This window comes from Emydura macquarii, unplaced genomic scaffold (assembly GCF_026122565.2).
Source record: "Emydura macquarii macquarii isolate MOO-44397 ecotype Brisbane River unplaced genomic scaffold, CSIRO-AGI_Emac_v2 contig_1263, whole genome shotgun sequence".
In the NCBI taxonomy this organism is placed as follows: Eukaryota; Metazoa; Chordata; order Testudines; family Chelidae; genus Emydura; species Emydura macquarii.
Genome location: NW_027131400.1, coordinates 678,510 through 698,437, shown reverse-complemented (window position 1 = coordinate 698,437; position 19,928 = coordinate 678,510). Strand labels below are relative to the sequence as shown.

The 19,928-nt window shown below is 41.1% G+C and overlaps 1 long non-coding RNA gene across 1 annotated transcript in view; it reads left to right on the top strand.

Annotated features, from left to right (window-relative positions):
• The first annotated feature begins 17,260 nt into the window (after nt 1-17,260).
• LOC137154657 (uncharacterized) overlaps nt 17,261-19,928 on the top strand; it is a 64,459-nt gene continuing 61,791 nt past the window's right edge. Inside the window, exon 1 of the long non-coding RNA XR_010920262.1 lies at nt 17,261-17,374. This is a non-coding gene — a long non-coding RNA (uncharacterized lncRNA). The remainder of the gene's footprint in view (nt 17,375-19,928) is intronic.

Genomic DNA, 19,928 nt, shown 5'->3' with positions numbered 1-19,928 from the left:
TATAGTACATATAGTATGCTTGCTGTAATTGAACAGTAGCTTCAATTCTTTTGACTTTCATGATGCTTATGACCAATTAGCATTTCTCTACATCCTAAATATCCTATCTGTTGGCCCATAAGATCATAGATCTTGAATAAAATTGACCACAAACAATTATCATGCACATTTTTCCACCATGATGCACTGTGAGTTATGCAAACTAATCAAATTCCCATGTGATCATTTGAGAGGACCATTACAGTCTGAACCCTTGTTTTCATTGCCATGATCTATAGGGGCAGATTTCTACAACACTTAGTGCTTAGGTTGAGTAGTACTAACATAAATGTTCCCTTGATGAGACTACTCAAAACAAGAAAGTTGAAGGAGCAGGTCCATACAATTTCCTTCAGTGGAATAAGTTGTAACTAACTTAACATCGTTGCAGCAGTCTTTTTTTTGTTTTGTTTTTGTTTTTGTTTTAATATGACATCTTCAGGGTGAAGCTCTAATGGGTGCTCCAGTGAAACATTTTGGAGGTGTTGACTTATTGATATTATCTCATTGTGATTCTACTTACATACTTTTTCCTGGGTTATTGTCTGCAGTGAATTTCATTTATTTTAGGCATAAGAGGAAAAATACTGAGACTGATACATCTATGCTCATCACAGTACATATTACTCCTTCTGGCACCATCTAGCCAATATATTGTTCCCATTTCAACCACCATTACACTTGCAAATTTCTTTATGCATGTAGTAATAAGAATAAGTGGTAACAGCATACCATGGGATATTTTCTAAAAGACAATCTTTCAAAGCAACCCCATCATAACACTTGCTTTTACAGCTGATGAACATACTCTACAGTGCAGATTTTACTGGAAAGGTGTTAAGAGGATATCCTTGCTGCCTCAAGACTTTCTTCTTTCAAAATGCCTCTTCCTTTTAGGGAAGTTTGAGGGTGTTTATCTTCATTTTAACCTGCTCTAAAGGGTCTAATCTGTATATACTTGGCATCTACATTTTCACTGATCATCCATAGATCCTGGAGCTTTACTGAAAAAGGGTTAGTAGCATCATTCCTATTGTATACATAGAAAACCTGAGACACAGAAACTTAAGGAGCTCAAGGTCACACAATGACTTGGTGGAGCCAGGAACAGAAACAATAAAAATTCTGGGTAAAATTCCAGCCCCACCAAAGTCAGTGTCAAAACTCCCATCAACTTCAATAGGACCAAAATTATATCCCTTGACTCTGTTCTGAGACCACTGACCAAACACTGCAGATCTGTCAATCATTTGTCACTCTTAATGGCATTTTAAATAACCTTATTCTTGTTACAAGTCAAATTACTACTTACTACATGGCTACTTAAACAGAGATTCACTATATTACTTTAAATATTTTGTTTTGTTGCATGGAAAATTTGTTTCTCTAACATTGTCTTTAAATGAACTCCACTGTATTAAGTTAAGAAATTGTCTCTAAATTCTGAAGAAACCATTACTTTCATAATATTTTTCATCCAACCACCTCAAATCACATCACACATTAATTAATGTCCAAGCACCCCTGAGGGTGAGGGATAAGTACTGGACCACAATAAACTCCATTGCTATTAGCCTTGCTATTCAGCACTAGTTAGAATGTCTCTATGCCAACAACTGCAAACTACAAATGATCTAATTTCTTGTTTTGTGGGTTTCTCTGTGAAGCATGCATTGACCTCCTGACCCCACTCCTTGCTCACATTTTTCCAGGCTGGTGTGGCTGCTCAGTGTTGTTGCTGGTATTACCTGGTAGCTGTTCCACAGTGAAACTGGAAGTGAACTTGTTGATCTAGTAGCAAGGTTGCAGGACTTTGAGCTTGCTAGGGTCACATCCAGGATTACTTCAGATCTCAGTTGGCCACATCGTCCATCACTGAAATAACATAATTTTTCTTCCTGAGGTTAGGGTGGGAAGTTACCCATACATTTGGCACCTTTCTTTCCTCTCTCATTACAGTACAGTGAATCATGCTCTGTCCATCTTGTGTCTTCCTATGAGGGTCACTTGGCTTACCCTCATGTTTGTGTACTGCACTAGGGCTTTCAATTCCTCTCATTTCTTCCCACATTGTTCCTGTTACTTGGAGGTATTTTTCCAGATTTGGTCTACCTTGTAATAGATATTAAACCTGAATCAGGTGTGCCATAAACAATTCTGACTGATTTATTATTCTGTTTATGTTGCCAAGTTGTGTATAAACATTAGAGCTCTCAGCTCTGATACATGATCTATCCTTTCTCCATCTTTTTTTCCTGTTAAATTAAATAAAAGAGAAAATCAGGAACACTTACTACTGGCTCATTGTCTTTAGGGTCACAGGGCTCATCACCTTTCACAGTTATCTAGTGTTTGTGGCACTATCACTGGAAATAGAGTCTCATTCACATCTCATCTTTTTTTTCCCCCCAGTCAGATAATGGAAAAAGCTTTGCTTTCATTTTGTTCCCCCTGGCCCTGCAGTTAGTTCTATACACACTCATTTATTGCATCTAGTCTTGGCATGCTTCTGCCAGGCTTTTTATCTGGAAACCCATTTTCCCCAGTGGTCTGAGTATAATACATAGATCCTGTCGTCTCTGTGCTATAGTTGCTGCTTTTGGATTTCCATTTTAATCACACTCTTTGCTCTCTCGCTAGACCACTGCAATCTTTATTGATGGGTTGCAGTAAAGAGAGGGCACAAAGTTGACCGAGAACTAAACTGCTTTTATTCAACACACGGATACCAAGCTATTTTGTAACTGCAGCCAGCTCTTCATGTCTCTCCTCACAATCTGCCCCCTGTAGCCCATAGGGCTAGCTAGCCTTTATTATATTTAGTTGTAATGCAAGGAATGTACAGGCCTGTACTCTGTAAGACATTTGCTTAAGCAACCTAGCATAACTATAGCCAAGCAGAGTAGACTTTGGGGATTAGGAATAATTTGATTGATAGCAAAAGTTGAACCCTAACAGTAAATGGCAACTGCAGGACCATGGAAGTGATAATCACATATCTGCTTGAGCAAGAGGTGACAGTTATGGTGAGTTAAAGGGCATATGTTAACCAATGGGATAAGAGTAACCCACTATTATGAGGGTGAGAAGGAGATTGAGCATGAAAATGAATAGTCATGATACTAGTGCTCAGGCCCTATATAGGGCTTACCACCATGTGGAAGGTGTTGGCTTTCATCATTTGACCCATTAGCTCTATTGTTTATCATTGAGGAACATGGACCATTGGACTTGGCATGCAAGAGACAGGGCTGGTCCTTTGTCTCTTCCCACCAGGTCCTTATGGAAGTGTAAGTATGCAACTCTTAGAGCATATGCAAAGAATGATACCACAGATAGGGATAATACCCCATACTGTATGTGACTTGGACCTTTTCTGGCTCTATTTCTGATTTTAATAAAAATCTTTATGACTTTGCTTTGCCCTGGGTGTGAGTTCAGTGTAGCCTGATTCTGGGACAAGAACCTTCTTACCCCCAGCTCATTAATGAGATCAAACAGCAACCAATACAAGCATTATTAATTATTAAAAGGATCAAGCAACACATCTGGACTCTTCTGGCTTCCCGGTGTTTCAAATGTTTCTCTCAAGAGAAAAGAAGAGCCATAGGGCTTCTGCAGCCAGCGGCTTCCATTAAGGAGAGAGGCCATATAATGATACAGTCCAGGGCTGGAGGGGTTTCTGCATGACCATCGGTGGATTTCTGTATGACCATCGGTGGATGATGCCATGTCAGAGGTAGGAATGGTGCCAATTCTTTCCCTAGTTTTTCCATTACCCACTTCCTCCCTCCCAAAGGATTCCCAGGCCCATGGAGAGCCCCTCATTGGTTTTGGGCCAAAGGAGGGAAAGCTGTGGGGGGTGGATGTTCCGATTTTAAAGGGAAAGTCTCGATATTCAGGGATTTCTCTTATATTGGCGCCTATTACCCCTCACCCCCTCTCCTGGTTTTTCATACTTGCTATCTGGTCACCCTACTTCTATGGAGGAGGGAAATCTGCTCAGAGAGGGTTCCATCTATATATGGTTCTTGCAGAGAACTACTGGACCCCATGAACCTGAGAAAAAGTCCACTGAAGTCAACAATCACTTCTATTGATTTAAGTGGACTTCAGATTAGACCCTATATTTAGCTCTTTGCAAACTGTTAGGTTAGATTTTAGGATCTAATAATTTTAGATTTGTATTAATAAAGAATTTTTCCAAAATAGCTTTTAAATTTTCCTCTCAAGAAGACCTGTTTTAGTTTATTAATTACAGATTCATTTTGCTTTTGTAAATCATTAGCATCTTGCAGATAAAGCTGGCTTTGTTTCCCACATGTGTATAATCCTTTGATTGTAATAAGAATGAAAGCCAAAATAAAATCTATGACGTGTAATGAAATCACTTGATGTATTTGTACTGCTAATGTCATTATTTGGTTCAGAGGATTTCATTAAATCTATGAAGAGGCAGGAATAAATGATGAACGCTTCAGGAAGACCTCTTCAGTGGCTGATATGCATAGAAGATTGACACATGATGCCAGTGAAATATGCCATTGTAATGTTTTAAATGTGGAAAGTTGAAATAATGACATGGCTCAAACCTAGATTTATTTAGTTCTACTTTGTTTACTTCCCAGTGAGTCGGTAGGAGTTTTGTCTGAGCGTAAGGAACATAAGATTCATCCCAGATTGATCTATATCTTAGGATAAAGATCCCAACTTGATTAAAAAGGGTGTGTTAAACAAGAGTGGTATCATTAAAATGTCTGTCAAATTCAACACACTACTTTAATCCTTGATGATCTAAGAACATAAGACTATCCATAGTGAGCCAGACCAATGGTACATTTAACCCAGTATCCTGTTTTCTGTTAGTGGTCAGTGCCAGATGCTTCAGAGGGATGAACAATACAAGGCAATTTTATCAAGTGATCCATCCCCTGTCATCCAGTCCCAGCTTCTACTAGTCAGAGGTTTAGGGACACCCAGAGCATAGCATTGCATTCCTGACCACCTCGGCTAATAGTTCATGGTCCATCAATAGCTAATTTACTATTTTTTTTAATCCAGTTACATTTTTGGCCTTCACAACATTCCCTGGCAATCAATTCCACAGATTGTTCACACAAAACAGTTAAGTATTTCCTTATGTCTTAAACCTGCTGCTGATTAATTTTATTGGATGGCCCCTGGTTCTTGTTGTGTGAAGGAGAAAATAACACTTCCTTATTCACTTTTGTCCACACCAGTCATGATTTTATAGACCTCTATCATATCTCCCCATAGTCATCTTTTTTTTCAGGATGAACCGTCAGTCTCTAATCTCTCCTCAGGAAAGCTGTTCCATAGCACTAATCACTTTTGTTGCCCTTCTCTGTACTTTTTCCAATTCTAATATATCTTTTTTTGAGATGGGGTGACCAGAACTGCATGCAGTACTCAAGCTATAGGCATACCATGGAATTATGTAGGGGCATTATGATATTTTGTATCTTATTACCTATCCCTCTCCTAATGGTTCCTAACATTGTTTGCTTTTTTGACTGCTGCTGCACATTGAGCAGATGTTTTCAGAGAACTATCCATGATGGACTGTAAAATGTTTGAGTGGTAACAGCCAATTTTGACCTCATTTTATATGTAGAGTTGGGTTTGTTTTCCAATATGCATTAATTTCCCTTTATTAACATTGATTTTCATTTGCCATTTTATTGCCAAATCACCCAGTTTTGTGAGATCCCTTTGTAAACTCTTTGCAAATAGCTTTAGATTTAACTATCGTGAGTAACTTTGTTTCATCTGAACAATTTAACACCTCACTGTTTACCCCTTTTTCCAGACCACTTATGAATATTGAAGAGCACTGGTCCCAGCACAGATCCTTGGAAAACCCTGTCACTTACTTTCTCCACTGTGGAAAACTGACCATTATTCCTAGCCTTTGTTTCCTATCTTTTAACTTGTTATTGATCTGTGCAAAGACCTTCCCTCTTATCTTTTACTTGGCTTAAAAGCCTTTGGAGTGGGACTTTGTCAAAGGCTTTCTGGAAGTCCAAGTGCACTAGATCCACTCAATCCCCCTTGTCTACATGCTGGCAGACAATCTCACAGAATTCTAATAGACTGGAGAGTCATGATTTCCCTTAACAAAAGCCATGTTGACTCTTCTCTCTTCCCCTCCTCGCCCCAACATAGCATGTTCTTCTGCAAGGAGCGTCCCTGTGATGTCCATGGGTCCTGTGCCTGTAAGTGGAGATTTGTGGTACCAGTGTCTTGTTGGGTGGCACAGGAGCTGTTCCCGTCTCTTGCCACCTTAGGCAGTTGCATAGCACTGTACAACCAACCATCCCTCAGTTCCTTCTCTACCACCTTTGTCATGACTCAGAGCATTTAGCAGCACCCATTATCCCAATTTAGCATAAGATTCTATATAATTAGATAAATCATACTTTTTGCTTACTTTTATTTTATTCAAAACAAAATTTTCTTATTAGGAAAACAAGTTTCAGTTTTTAACCCAATCCCTAGATAGTTGACTCTGCATCCTCATCTCCCCCCATATGGGACAGAAACCATTCTGGCATGCCTGGTTCTCCAGGATTCAAATGCTGCCTGTCGTGCACACTATCGATTCCAGTTGCTGACAGAGCAAGGAAGGTGAGAGAGCTCCAATTTAAACTACTTATGATGGAGAAAACTCTGGGACTAGCCTTGGACCCCAAGTCAAGGACCTCCCGGCCAACCATCACCATCATCAGCCTATGACAGAGGTCCTGCTGCAAAAGCTCTTACTAAAGAGTATTTGCCTAAAAAAGGCTACCCAAAAAAGTGGGCTCACTTCCACAGGAGCCGGATGAAAAAAAGTGCTCTCCTACCACTAAGACCCCATTGGGGTACTGACTGCACAGGAAACGTCAGACACCAAGGCACTGGGACCATCTGCTACTGCAAGTACCCAGAGAGTGAAAGACCCTAAGCACGCAAGCTCTGATGGGCTCAGAGGGCAAAGCAAAACCCTCTGTGACCACAGAGCCGAAGATGCACTCAGCACTGAGCAGCTCAACATTGTTGCAGTCAATGGGACCACCTTTGGTACCCATAGTGCATAGCACAAGATTCTTGGCACCAACAGCTACAAATGCACACATCAGTACTGCCAGCAATGCTGACATCAGTACCACCATTCCCAGTTCTGCAGCAACTCATAAGACACGGAGACCTATTAGTCTCATTCACACCAGAATCCCTGCTCTTTGGTACTGACGGCACTCCAGCTTGCTTGGTACAGAGCCACCTGACCACTCCACGCAGGTTTGCTGCTGCCCTCCAGTGATGAGGATGAAGGGGAAATATATTCACCCCATCACTTCTACTGCGCATTTACCCAGACCAGGACCATCCCACCAAACAGGATATCACTCAAGTTCAGAGACACCTAGTTGGTATGGGCACCCGTAGGCGCCACCTCTCATGCTGTTCCCACCACAGTGACCTTACTGGGACCCATAGGCAGAGCAAAACATCTCAAGCTCCTCAGCCCACCAAGAGTGAGAGCACAATGATCTCCATCACCCTCCATACCAGGTCCCTCAACTCCAAGAGGAGGTAACTGAGGAAACCTCAGATGGAGAAGCCTTACCATCAGCAAACCTATCATCCTCATCACCGAATGAAACAATAAAGCCATCCCCCCATAGTGGGAGGTGGGGGCATTAAACAGTTCCAGGAACTCTTCCAAAGAGTAGCAGAGTCCCTGGATATCTCCTTAGAGGAGGCACCCAAATCCCAGCATAAATTGCTGGATATACTCCAGACATCTACTTCATCAAAGATATCCCTATCAATGAATGATGTTACCTTGGAGCCTGCCAAACCTGTTTGGCAGATCCCAGCATTTACACCTTCATGCAAAAAATCTGACAAAAAATACTATGTGCCATCTAAGGGAATGGAATTCTCGTTTACACACTGCACCCCAAAGTGAATGCAATAAATGAGAAGAGATGGCAATACCATTCCAGAATAACCCCATATGACCAGGAATAGAAGAGGCTAGACCTCTTCAGTCACAAGACTTATTCACCTGCAACCTTGCAATTTAGGATATCAAATTACAAAGCCCTGCTATCAAAATTTATACACACACAATATTTTCCAAAATGTCAATTTATTGACCGTTTACCAGAGGACAAAAAAGAGCAATTCAGGGCTAACATTACTGAAGGTCATCTCATTGTCAGGACAGCACTTGCAGGCCTTATTCAACTCCACAGATACATCACGCTCCATTGCAACATCTGTAGTCGTGCGCCATGCACCATGGCTCTGTCTCACAGAGGTGCAGTCAACAGTAGAGGACCTCCCCTTTGAAGGCCCAAAAGTATTTGCAGCCAAAACCGATGAGTCCCTTCATAGTCTGAAAGATTCAAGGGCAATTTTATAAAATCTGGGCATCTATACACCTGCAAATAAGAAAAAAATAGTGGGTATTATACACTGAGATTCCAGTTGATACCTTATGCTTAACCACAGAGACAGTACCACCAATGCTGCAAACAAAGACAGACCAGATGATGACAAACCCCATCCCAACCTTCAACATCTTAACAATCCACCTGGAGACAACAATTTTGAAAGTGTGGTCAAGGGCATGAGACACCCAAAGATTTTAATGCTGGAAATACAAATAATCTCACAACCATTCAGAGATCACTTGTCACCATTTTACCAAATTTGGCAGACCATCACAGCAAACAGATGGGTTTCAGAAATTATCAAGACTGGTTATTCCATTCTGTTTATCTCCATCCCACATACCCACCCACCCTCCCTCCCCCCATCCCTGCTCAGGGACCCCTCACACAAGTACCTACTGCAACAGGAGGTAAACCACCTTATACATCTAAGTGCAATAGAACCAGTACCAACACAGCACAGAGGAAAAGGGTTTTATTCATGCTATTTTCTAACACAGAAAAAGACAGGTGAGTGGAGGCCCATCCTAGAGCTAAGAAAACTCCACACATTTGTCAAAACCCAACATTTCAAAATGGTGACATTAGTGACTATAATTCCAGCACTCGAAAGGACAAGTGGCTCTCAGCCTTCAAACTCTAGGACGAATATTTCCATACAATGATCCACCCACCACACAGAAGATTCCTAAGATTCACCCATGGAAAACACCACTTCCAATACAAAGTACTACCCTTTGAACTATCGATTGCCCCAAGGGTTTTCTCCAAAGTTTTAGCAGTGGTGACAGCACACCTCCACAGATATGGAGTCATGATATTTCCATATCTGGATGACTGCCTAATTAAGGCTCCAACACAACAGGAAGCGATCGATGTCATCTTGAGCACAATAACGCTCTTCACGAACTTAGGGTTACAACTAAACACAGAAAAATCAACATTCACACTGGCCCAGAAACTGGAATTAATTGGAGCTTACTTCAACTGCCCAAAAGCTGTAGCTTCCCTACCTCATCAACACTTCATCACACTCATCAATCCTATTAATTTTTACCTTAACTTATCAACAGTGACAGGCAGCCCAGAAACCTCAGCCAGGATGTGCCTACAACTGCAGGGACACACGTAGCAACAACATTTATCATCAAACATGCCAGACTACTCATGAGATGTCTCCACTACTCTCCCACATCCCCTCTACTTCAGTTTTCCATAACTGACACTCTGTGATAGAGAAGGAACCGTGGGACAGTTGGTTGCACAGCGTTATGTAACTGCCTGAGGCAGAACGAGACTGGGACAGCGCATCTGCGACCCAACCAGTCACTGCTAAAATATATCTAATTGCTGACACGGGTGCATAGACACCAAAAGTGGAGCACCCACAGGGACAGCCATATCGAGGAACCTCAGTTACTGCACAGGGTGAGTAACCTTCTCTTCATCTATGTATGATCATTCTGTTCTTTACTACAGTTTCAACCAATTTTCCTGGTACTGAAGTTAGGCTGTAATTTCCAGGATTGCCTCTGGAATCTGATTTAAAAAAAAAAAATTGTTACATTAGCTATCTTCCAGTCATCTTGCAGAGGCTGATTTACCACAGTTAGCAGTTCTGCAATTTTATATTTCTTCAGAGTTTCTTCAGAACTCTTGAGTGCATAGTAATAAATCACCAGGACCAGAAAGTGTTTAATTTTAACAATTTGTTCCAAAACCTCAATCTGGGGCAGTTCCTCAGGTTTTCACCTAAAAAGGCTCAGGTGTGTGAATCTCCTTCACATCTTCTGCAGTGAAGACCAATGCAAAGAATTCATTTTAGCTTCTCTACAACTGTTTTGCCTTGAGTGCTTTTCTAGTGCTTCAATTGTCTAGTGGCTTCACAGATTATTTGCATATTAAGCATCTCATTCTGCCTCTTTAAAGTCAATAGGACCTATCCCATTGACTTAAATGGGAGTAGGATCAAGCCCTATTAACATGATCCTGCATGTCACTGAGCACTCTGCCCCCAATCTGCAAGAGCATGTTCATGTGGATAATCCCCCTTACTTTGGACACTGCTCATCAGCTCATCTTTAAGGGGCATGATTCTTTCTGGGCACAGAGCACGTTCACCAGCTTCTTGACTAATGGTGAGCATAGAGCATATTTTCCAACACATCCTAGTTAACACATGGGAGTGAGGCCATTATTTTCCCATAAACTGAGATAAAAATTGTATTATGCTAAATAGTAAATGGTCCAGATTTCAGTGGCCCTTGTTCAGTCTCATGGGAACACAGGAGGGACACAATCTCCTCCACTTTGGATAGCTGTTCAAAGACATCCTACAACAGTCCCTAATTCTTTACCCCACCCCCCACCCCACCCCCAAAGAAAGGCAAAGAAAGGCATATTAAGAGACCTTTTGTGATTGGAAAAAAGAAAAAGGGAAATTTTATAACTTTTTGGATTATTTCACCAGTTTTATTCCTATTAATTTTTACCTTAACTAATTACGTGTATTAACAGCCTGATCCAAAACCCACTGAAACCAAAGGTAGACTTTCCTTGATGTCAGTGGGCTCTGGATCCAGTCCTTCATGTACTTTTTAAACACATTTCCTTCTCTTCTTGGCTCAGTCCCTTACAGCAGTGAACTCATGTCCATTAAGAGTAACATGAACCCAAAAATCTAATTGCCTACTGTGTAGGTAATGAAAAGATTAACTCCTTCAAATCCCATCTTTTACATTTAATTACCACACTGTCAATACTAAAATCCATTTTCCATTTTTATATTGTCATTTTTCACCTAGTTTTAACTAGGAGTTTTAATCAAAAAGGTCAATTACAGTAAGTTAAATTACATGAATCTGACTGAGAAATTGACATTTAACCTAACTGAGGATGCTTTTTAACTGTGAATCTGATTAATTTTAAAACAATTTGGATCCATTCTTTGCTTCATTGCCTGTGTATTGCAGCTCTGAAAATTTGACCCAAGAGGGGATAATTCAAGGCAGAATAGCTATTAGTAGATATATGTCTCTTTCAACTTGTTTAAATACAGGAACAAATGCAATTAAACCAATGGAGTGTTTCAGTTAGCTTTTGTTTTGTGACTTTCTTTGTAGAAAAGTGAAAATGAAAACTCTTTTCCTTGGAAAAGCAGTTGCTTCGGTTTATTAGTTGAGCATCTGCACTTGTTTACTTTTCAGCAATCTAATGCTGTGAGTACTAGAAGTGGGGGAAAATGTTTTTAGTGAAACACAATCTGCCCAAATTCAACATGGGTTGGAATGATATCTTTATGGTTTTAGTGTATGCCCCAAGAACTTATGTAAGGTTTTAGAATGTGGCCTTATGTGCAATGTTACTTTTTTCCATGAATAGCCCTTCTGAAGCCAAGAGGGTTATTTTCAGAGTAAGGTACTACTCAGTTTGAGCAAGGGTGCCTGAACCTGACCCTTAGGTATTTGTATCCTTTTTGTATTTATATTACTGTACAGAATATTATGCTGCTTTGTATCCATTTGGGAAGTCAAAATCAGAGCTACAGTTTGAAAGGGGCAGGCACACAAATAGCCATCTCAGTAAAATCCATTGGAACATTTGCTCTAACAGATAGCAGTGGATGGCCTTTTCAAAGAGTAACTGGATATGCCAAGGCATAAGCATGCACAAATGAATTGGGCTGTTTGTGTGACCACAGGGGTAGGTGCTGAAGTCTATATTCAGAATTGCATGAGTCATGTCCAGGCAAGCATAGATATACATAAATTAGAGATGGCTCAAGTGGGAAGTCACTCATGGAAGTGTTCTGCTTATAATCCTTCTGTCAGGTGGATTGGCAGTGACAAAGGGTGAGTTCAATATCTAGGAATTCTTTTTAACAATACAACACAGAACTGGCTTGAGCCCCCACCCAGTAACCTGGGTAAATTACACACCACCCTCTAGGCATCATGGAGAGGCAGTACTTCCCTTTTGCAAATACTGATTCAATATGTAGAAAAATGTTTAATAAAAAGGGTAAAGTAACCCATGATTAACTTGGGCAAAAGCTGCAAGCATGATTCACAAGCATAAAACCATGAGCAAAACACCCAGAATACATTGGGCAGTGTCTCTTATTTCTCACCTGGCAGTAAGAACATTCACCAAACAAAAGTTCCTTTAACATGCCCCTCCTCCCTCCACTGTACCCCACTCACAGTTGTTCTTGGTCAATGAAAACCCAGATTTCAGAGGTGCAATCACGTGATTTCACCTCCCACAAGGGGGGATGGAGGAGGATTGGCTGCTTCACACGCGGCCAGCCGCTCTGCCTGCTCAGAATGTTTTGAGGTCCTACCACTTAACACAGCTTTCAGCTGTTAGTGAGGGAGCCTCACTGCTAATGCAGGCTGGGCCATGTCTCATCAGAGACATTGTCCCTAGCAGGGTTCATGCTTAGACCCAGTTTTCAGTGATTTCAGCTCTATTGATCTGCAACCAAAGACATGTTCTCATCTCTACTAAGCTTTAGCACCCCTGCTTAGCAAACACTGCTCATTTGAAAGTGAACTCCTCAATTGGGGCATGTCAAGCATGGTTCTGCTGTCCTTGAGTCCTACAACAAGGAGAACAATCCTTTATTACCCTTGCACCCAATAACAAAATGACTTGTGATCCAGCACCTGCCAAAAGTGATCATTTGGGCGAAGCAGCTCCACCATGCCATTCACCTACGCAGACTGTGTCCATGCCAAAAAGATTGGCTCCTGAATTCCTCTTCCCCAACTTATTGCTAGATGGCAGGAGAGAGCTCATTCAGGCTTGGCTTCCTCCCAAAAGCCCTTCATAGGCCATTGAACCATACACCACAGCTCAAAAGAAAGAGAAGCTAAGGTACATGTAGTGTTGTGTTGCCTCTGAGTACTCATCCAGATGCTATGTAGGACATCCTTCCTGCCTATGCATTGCTGCATGATCAGGGTCACCCAGGCTTCTTTTCAAGACCACTCCTGTTCTTGTGGCTAGCTGGCCCTCCTTTAGCTGCCCTTTTACAAGCCAGTTTCACTTTTCACATTAAAGAGAAGTGGAGGAGCTCTTATTTCCTTCTCTGTCCTCCTGTATCCTCTGACAGCACTGATCCTATTGCCTCCCCACATAATTATCTTCCAACCAACATTCATCTACCAGGAGCCTTGACTCAGGTATCACCACTTCCTCCACAAGGCGCTTCAGACTCCTTTCTTTTGAGTATGCTCCCCTCCTGGCCATTTAAATCAGCCCCATCAGCAGCAGTAGCGCCCGTCCTAGCAATTTTGACCTTATCACTGTATTGATACATCATGTCATCTTTGCAGTTGAGGTTTTTGGGTATGCACAAGGACACTCTGCACAAAACTGGCCTATTAGTATATGTTAATGTGGCACTTGTGGACATGACCAGGCAGCCAACCTCATTAGCATCCAAGTTGTGAACACTGGATGATCAGATGGCTACTCAAGTGAACACAAATCCCTAAAACCTATGCGCATTCCTCATACTTCAAATAGCAAATGCACCCTGGGGTCAAGTAAGGACTCGAACACCTATCAACCACACAAGACAACCACTTTTAATGGAAAAAGCAGCTTGATTTGCCCACAAATGCAAAATGATTACTTTATTCTGGCATAGCATGCTCTCAGGAAATCTTAAAGGGCCATCTGGTTTAATCCGGACAGGTACAAGGGTTCCTCCTGGTCCACAGTTCCCCTTCTCCCCCCCAGTAACACCCATTACCTGTTATCCATTGGAAAATTCATTGTAACATGAATGGGATACCACAGTCCAAGACGTGCAACATCTCTCCATTTCTACAGTATATAGTGAGTCAAAGCTCTCTTATGGCACTTCCATTCATGCTGCAGTGTGAGCTGCCTGGGCCCCATTTCGTGTTTCTTACTACAAAAAGTCACGTGCCACTCTGAGCTGCAGCTGTCACAGCAGCCTACTGTACCAGGATGACTAACAGAAACCAGTTCTCAAAATCCATGTTTTTTTTACTCCATCAGAATGTATTTGTGCCCAGACCTTGGCAATATACTCTTCTGATCTAATGTGAAAACTAGCTAAGTTTGCATATACATCTTTGGGCACCATTACAACAATCCATCCTGTATGCAGAGGAAGAGCACACATCTACAAACTCTACCGCATGTATGAAGGGCCAACTCCTTTACAAGTGTAAACTGGCAAAGTTCCACCAATTTCAACGGAGCTGCACCAATTTACACGTGCAGAGAATTGGCCAAAGATTCTTCGAAAACCTGGACTTCACTCCCTAGTCTACTTATTCTTCAGTTTCTTGGTGTTCTTCTCAATGTATCTGTATCCTGTGATAGTGCAAGTTCCTATTCCACACTCTTGTCTGTCTCATGGGGCTGCTTCTTAAGATTGCAATGCCATAGAGCAGCTGGTAGTATTTAGTGACCTCCTGCTCTATTAGTTCCATCTTATGTGGATAGAAATTGATTTTTTTCCTTTTTCCGTCAAGTAAAAATCCATACTATGCTCTATCAACTTAGTCTGTACCACAGCACTAACGGTTGAAATTATAGAGGAAGAGATGGCTCTTCAGGCACTGTAAGTGGCAGTATCTTTCCTGAACATCAGAATAAGCAGGTTGTGCTAAGGCAATTCTCTGGAACCACACCAGCTGCCTGTATGGGAACTGTAGGCTAATAGAGATTTCTCTTTAATGCTATATAAGCTGAATACCTTGTAAAGCAGAGGTAGTCCATTTTTTGTCAAAGTCCAAATTTCTTGGTCAAGGTCCAGACTCCAGAGAAAATAATAAAAAGATTTTGGGGTCCATTTAAAAGCATTTGGTAGTCTAGATTTGGCCCACAGTCCACCTATTGACCACCCCTGCTATAAAGTGTTCAACTATAGTGAAGTGATCGAGAACCAGTCATATGAACAAGGTCACAAATAAGTAAATTTCTGCCCATGTTTGAAACCAGTGCTCATACTTGGCTAAATACTGCCCAGATACCAATATTTACATATATGTTAAGATTTTCTTTTGGTTCCAGGTTTGTTGAGCCAGAGACAGGGAAGGAGGCAGATGTGTCTTACTGGCTGCAGGCCTCCAGCTCTGCTACCAGTCTGGATGGCATCCTGATTCCAGAGGAGACTGAGTCTGGAGAGGAGCTGCTGAAGCTGCCAGCAGCCGAATACCCCAATGAGGCAGAGGACCCCTGAGTGATGAAGCCTTTCCCTAGACTATGGTAGGAAATAGCCCAGGGAAACCAGACTTTTTAGTCTGGTTCTTGCTGTGGGCACTTGCATCAGCATGTTTCAGTGGGATCCCTAATAACCCAGAAGGTGGATCCCTCCACCACTGTAAGGGCCCTGGGCTGGGACCCGGTGTAGTAGGGTGAGCTTTGGTCCCCCACCACCTCCTGCCACTCCATCCCTGGGGTGGCAACCTTCCCACCTAGAGCTGTGCTTGCTGGCTCTGCCCTGCCTGAAATCTTGCGATCCCCAAGACTGCCCCTAGTTGTGCCCAGCCTGAGGGCCAGGGCTCCCTTAAGATTGCTTAGTGTTCAGCCCTTCCAAAAGGCCACGCCTCAACACTTGACTGGCTAATTCCCTTGTCGACAGACTGATCTGGGTGACGTAGCAATGTGGTGTGGACTCGCTCTGAGCCAGAGGGAGAGGGGCGACTGCTACCATACTACACTCCAACTGAATGTAAGCATGACGCACCATTCATCCACTTTATGGTCTCACTGAAAATCCTATTTCTCTGATTTACTTTCTTCATACCTATTAGCATCTCAAGAACACACACATCCCATGTAAAAAAACTTGATGGGGGACAGAACGGAGGAAACATTGTTGACATAACTAACCTCAATTGGTGTTTAGCCCTATAAAGCATTCAGACATCAGTTTTGGGTGCATAATAAGAACCTGAATAGAGTACAATACACTTTTCCCCCCCTCTGGTAAGTGTCACAAGTGAAGGAATATATTGCACTTTGAACACTGGGGGAAGGGAAACTTTCCACATTAATATAAAGAAACTGTCACTGGGAACGTTACTGTATATATTTTTAATAGCAATCTGGATGGAAATTTCCAAGCAAACATATTGCGAAAAGAAAATGAAAACAGACATTCAGATGGTACAAATGAGCACAAACTCAAGCTACTCATAAAACTGTTATGAGAATTGTTCAAGCATATGTAATTCCTTATTTTTATCTTCACTGTGAGTGAGAAACCATATCTGTGGTTAGAGTAAGGGATTGGGAATCAGGAACATGTTTCCATTTCCAGTTCAGTCTCTTAGTGATCTAGATAAAGTCTTTTAGCCTCAAGCCAATTGCCTTAGTTCAATTGCATGTAAAATGGGAATAATAATACTCTCCTCCTGTACTTCACAGGAGGGTTATAAAGCTTAATGATTTAATAAGCACCCTGAGGTCATCAGGTAAGAGCAGAGTATGTATTACACTAGCAACTAGAGCTGGTTGAGGACATTTTTCACTAAAGGCTTTTCATCAGAAAATGCCAATTTTGTCAAAAGTGAAACTTTGTGGCGAAGGGTCAGCTTTGACAAACTTCCCATTTTTGGAACAGCTCTTTGAAATTGTTTTGAAATAACCCATTTTGACATTTTCAAAACAAAAAATTCTGGCTTTTGACATTGTTTTATAGTTTAAAAAACTGTTCTGATCATTTTAAAACAACATTTTGATCTAAAGTTTTTCTGCATTTTCAGTTCATGAAGACTTCTGTGATTTCAACTTTTCATCCCAATTTGGGACGGTGAGGGAGAGTTAAAAATCTTGACTCTTATGTGATGAGAAAACTGTTTTCTGCCCAGCTTCAGTAACAGGTAAGGAGCACAGTGACGCAAAATTGTTGAGAGAAGACCGAATGGTGGCCATCATCCACAAGGAGCAGGCCAGCCATAGGTGGTAGAGCCAGCTATACCATCCTAAAGGATGTTACACCTGGGTGTACTAACAACAAAAGTTGGGAGGGAATGAAACTTATGCATGAAACAAACTCTGTGCATGAGTTCAGTTTCCCTGCTCATAAACACCCATCCCTCCCGCCCCCCACAGCACATTTGTATCCTGTGTGTGTGTGTGTGTGTGTGATTAACCATGCCTCTGTGTATTTAGTGCTCTGTGTCCCGTGGTATAGACTGTTTAATTGTAAGAGAAAATAACGTTCCTGCCCATTTGACTCCCTTCTGGGTACCTCCTGGGACCTGCAGGACTTTGTGCCTCCCATGGACTGTGGTTAGCAACAGACTCTGTGGCCAGCCAACCAAGATCCCCTATCAGATCTCCTAGGGTCTGCCAGATGGGGTTTCTTCCCTTTGTGAGACTCCTCCTAAGATATGAAGGAAAAGGGCATATCTTACAAACTTAGCATCATTTTTTTTAAAGTTCTCACGCAGCAAACTTCATTAAGATTAAGTTAATTTCAAACACGCACAAAAAAATCCATACACATACATAATGCAAAAGTTCCATTAATGTCTGTGTTCTCAAAAAGACTAATTCCTGACAATTCCCCAGTGCAAACTATTCCCACTAAGTATTTCTAAGAGTAGAAATAATAGGTCAGATCCTTAACTGGTGGAAATAGTTAATGGAGCTACACTGATTTATACCAACTACCAATCTGGCCAATGTGTTGATAGAACAAGAGATTTGTTATGATTTTTATCTTCCCCTTGATTTCCCTCCCCAGTAATTTTGTTTTTATTCTATTCTATTCTAAATCCCACGCTCACCATATTTGCCCTTTAAATTATGCCATGGCTATTCAGAATTTCATAGCAACAGTGCAAGGTGAACAGTCAGCATCCATGCCTCTACAGTTTGAGCTGAAAGATGAGATCTCCAAGTTATAGAGCCTGTGACATATAGTTGATTCCATCCAGTCGAAGATAGTAGCAAACATACACACTAGCCAGATTGTTGCAATAACTTTTCCATACTTAAATATTTTAAAATGTTTGTTGAATTTGTAAATATATTTACTTAAGATAAATGAATATATTTCAGTATTTAGTATACGTTTTTTTCCAGTTCACATAGCTGATTTGATTTCTTGCAATCTCAAATTGCCTACCCCTCGGCAAAGCTATGCACCTGAGCATGGCTAATGCTCCTATGTGTCTGTACAGGACTTTGTAGTGGAGGTTGCACCATTGTGTGGCATGACTCTCTTCCTGTAACAAAAGGAAAAACACAACCTGGCTTGTTGACTGTGGTGTGTCATCATGCCTCGCTTTCAAATCTTGCGACATGCCTCTTATTTCACTAAGAAGCATGCCACATCTCAAAATACTGCAATCTGCCTCTCACTGGTATCCATTCAGTTCTGTTCCCTCACCTATTTAGAAATCTCAGAACTGTGTAAAAATCCATCTATATATTTTAATAGGTTAGAAACTTTCATTGAACTGTGTGTGGATTATACATTCGAGTATGTTATCACGAATGAGCAGAGTGAATGTAGAGATAGGTGTGAAATTTTATGGATCTGATGACCCTCAGGAAATAAGATTTGATTATCCCTGGGTATTGGTATGCATTTTAAGAAGCATATGTGCATAGCTTGGTCCAGCAAGTACAGGGAAAACTCCACCTATGCTAGTTTTAAACAGCAGAATGTATTTAGAAATGTTCCTAATTGGGAACAGCAAATTAGAATCCAAACTTTGGGGAATTTCAGCATCAAACGATGATCAACTCTAGTCTATCTATATAATAGTCTTAACTGGATCATTGATTCTCAAATCTCTGGAGTCTGGGAAAGCTTGGATTTGCATCTGATTTTGATTCTGAAATTCATTATTAGGGACCATCTCTAGTACTATTTAGACCTGGTCAGAAGATTGGTTTTTCCTCAATTGTTTTTTGACAAATACACATTTTTTTTCACTTTTTGTCTGCCAACATTTCCACAGAATTCAAGGTTATTTTGTTTTTGAAAACTGGAACCCTAGTAACCTAGCACTTCCATCTGCCTCCTCCCCTCTCCCCCCCGCCTCCCCCTCCAAAAAAAGTTTTGGTTTAACAGAAACTTTACGTGGCCAGCCAAAAACTTTCAAATTTCAACTGCTTTTTTTTTTTAAAAATCAGTTTTTAAATTTTCAATATAAATATAGAAAAGGGACATTTTCTGTAGAAATGTCCATCTTGATCAGTCTTTTTTTCACCAGAAAAAAATGTTTCAAATGAGAAACTTCTACCTCCTCTACTAATAGCTAGTGTATAAACCCAAAGTCTTTTTTTTTTTTTTTTTTTTTTTGGTGAAACCAGTATCCTTTTTCAGAATTTTCAAGTCAAAAGGAGCATTAACTGTGTAGTGGGGGCATTTATTAATAAAATATCTTTCTTGTGCATCGAAGCAGTTTGCAGTTGCAA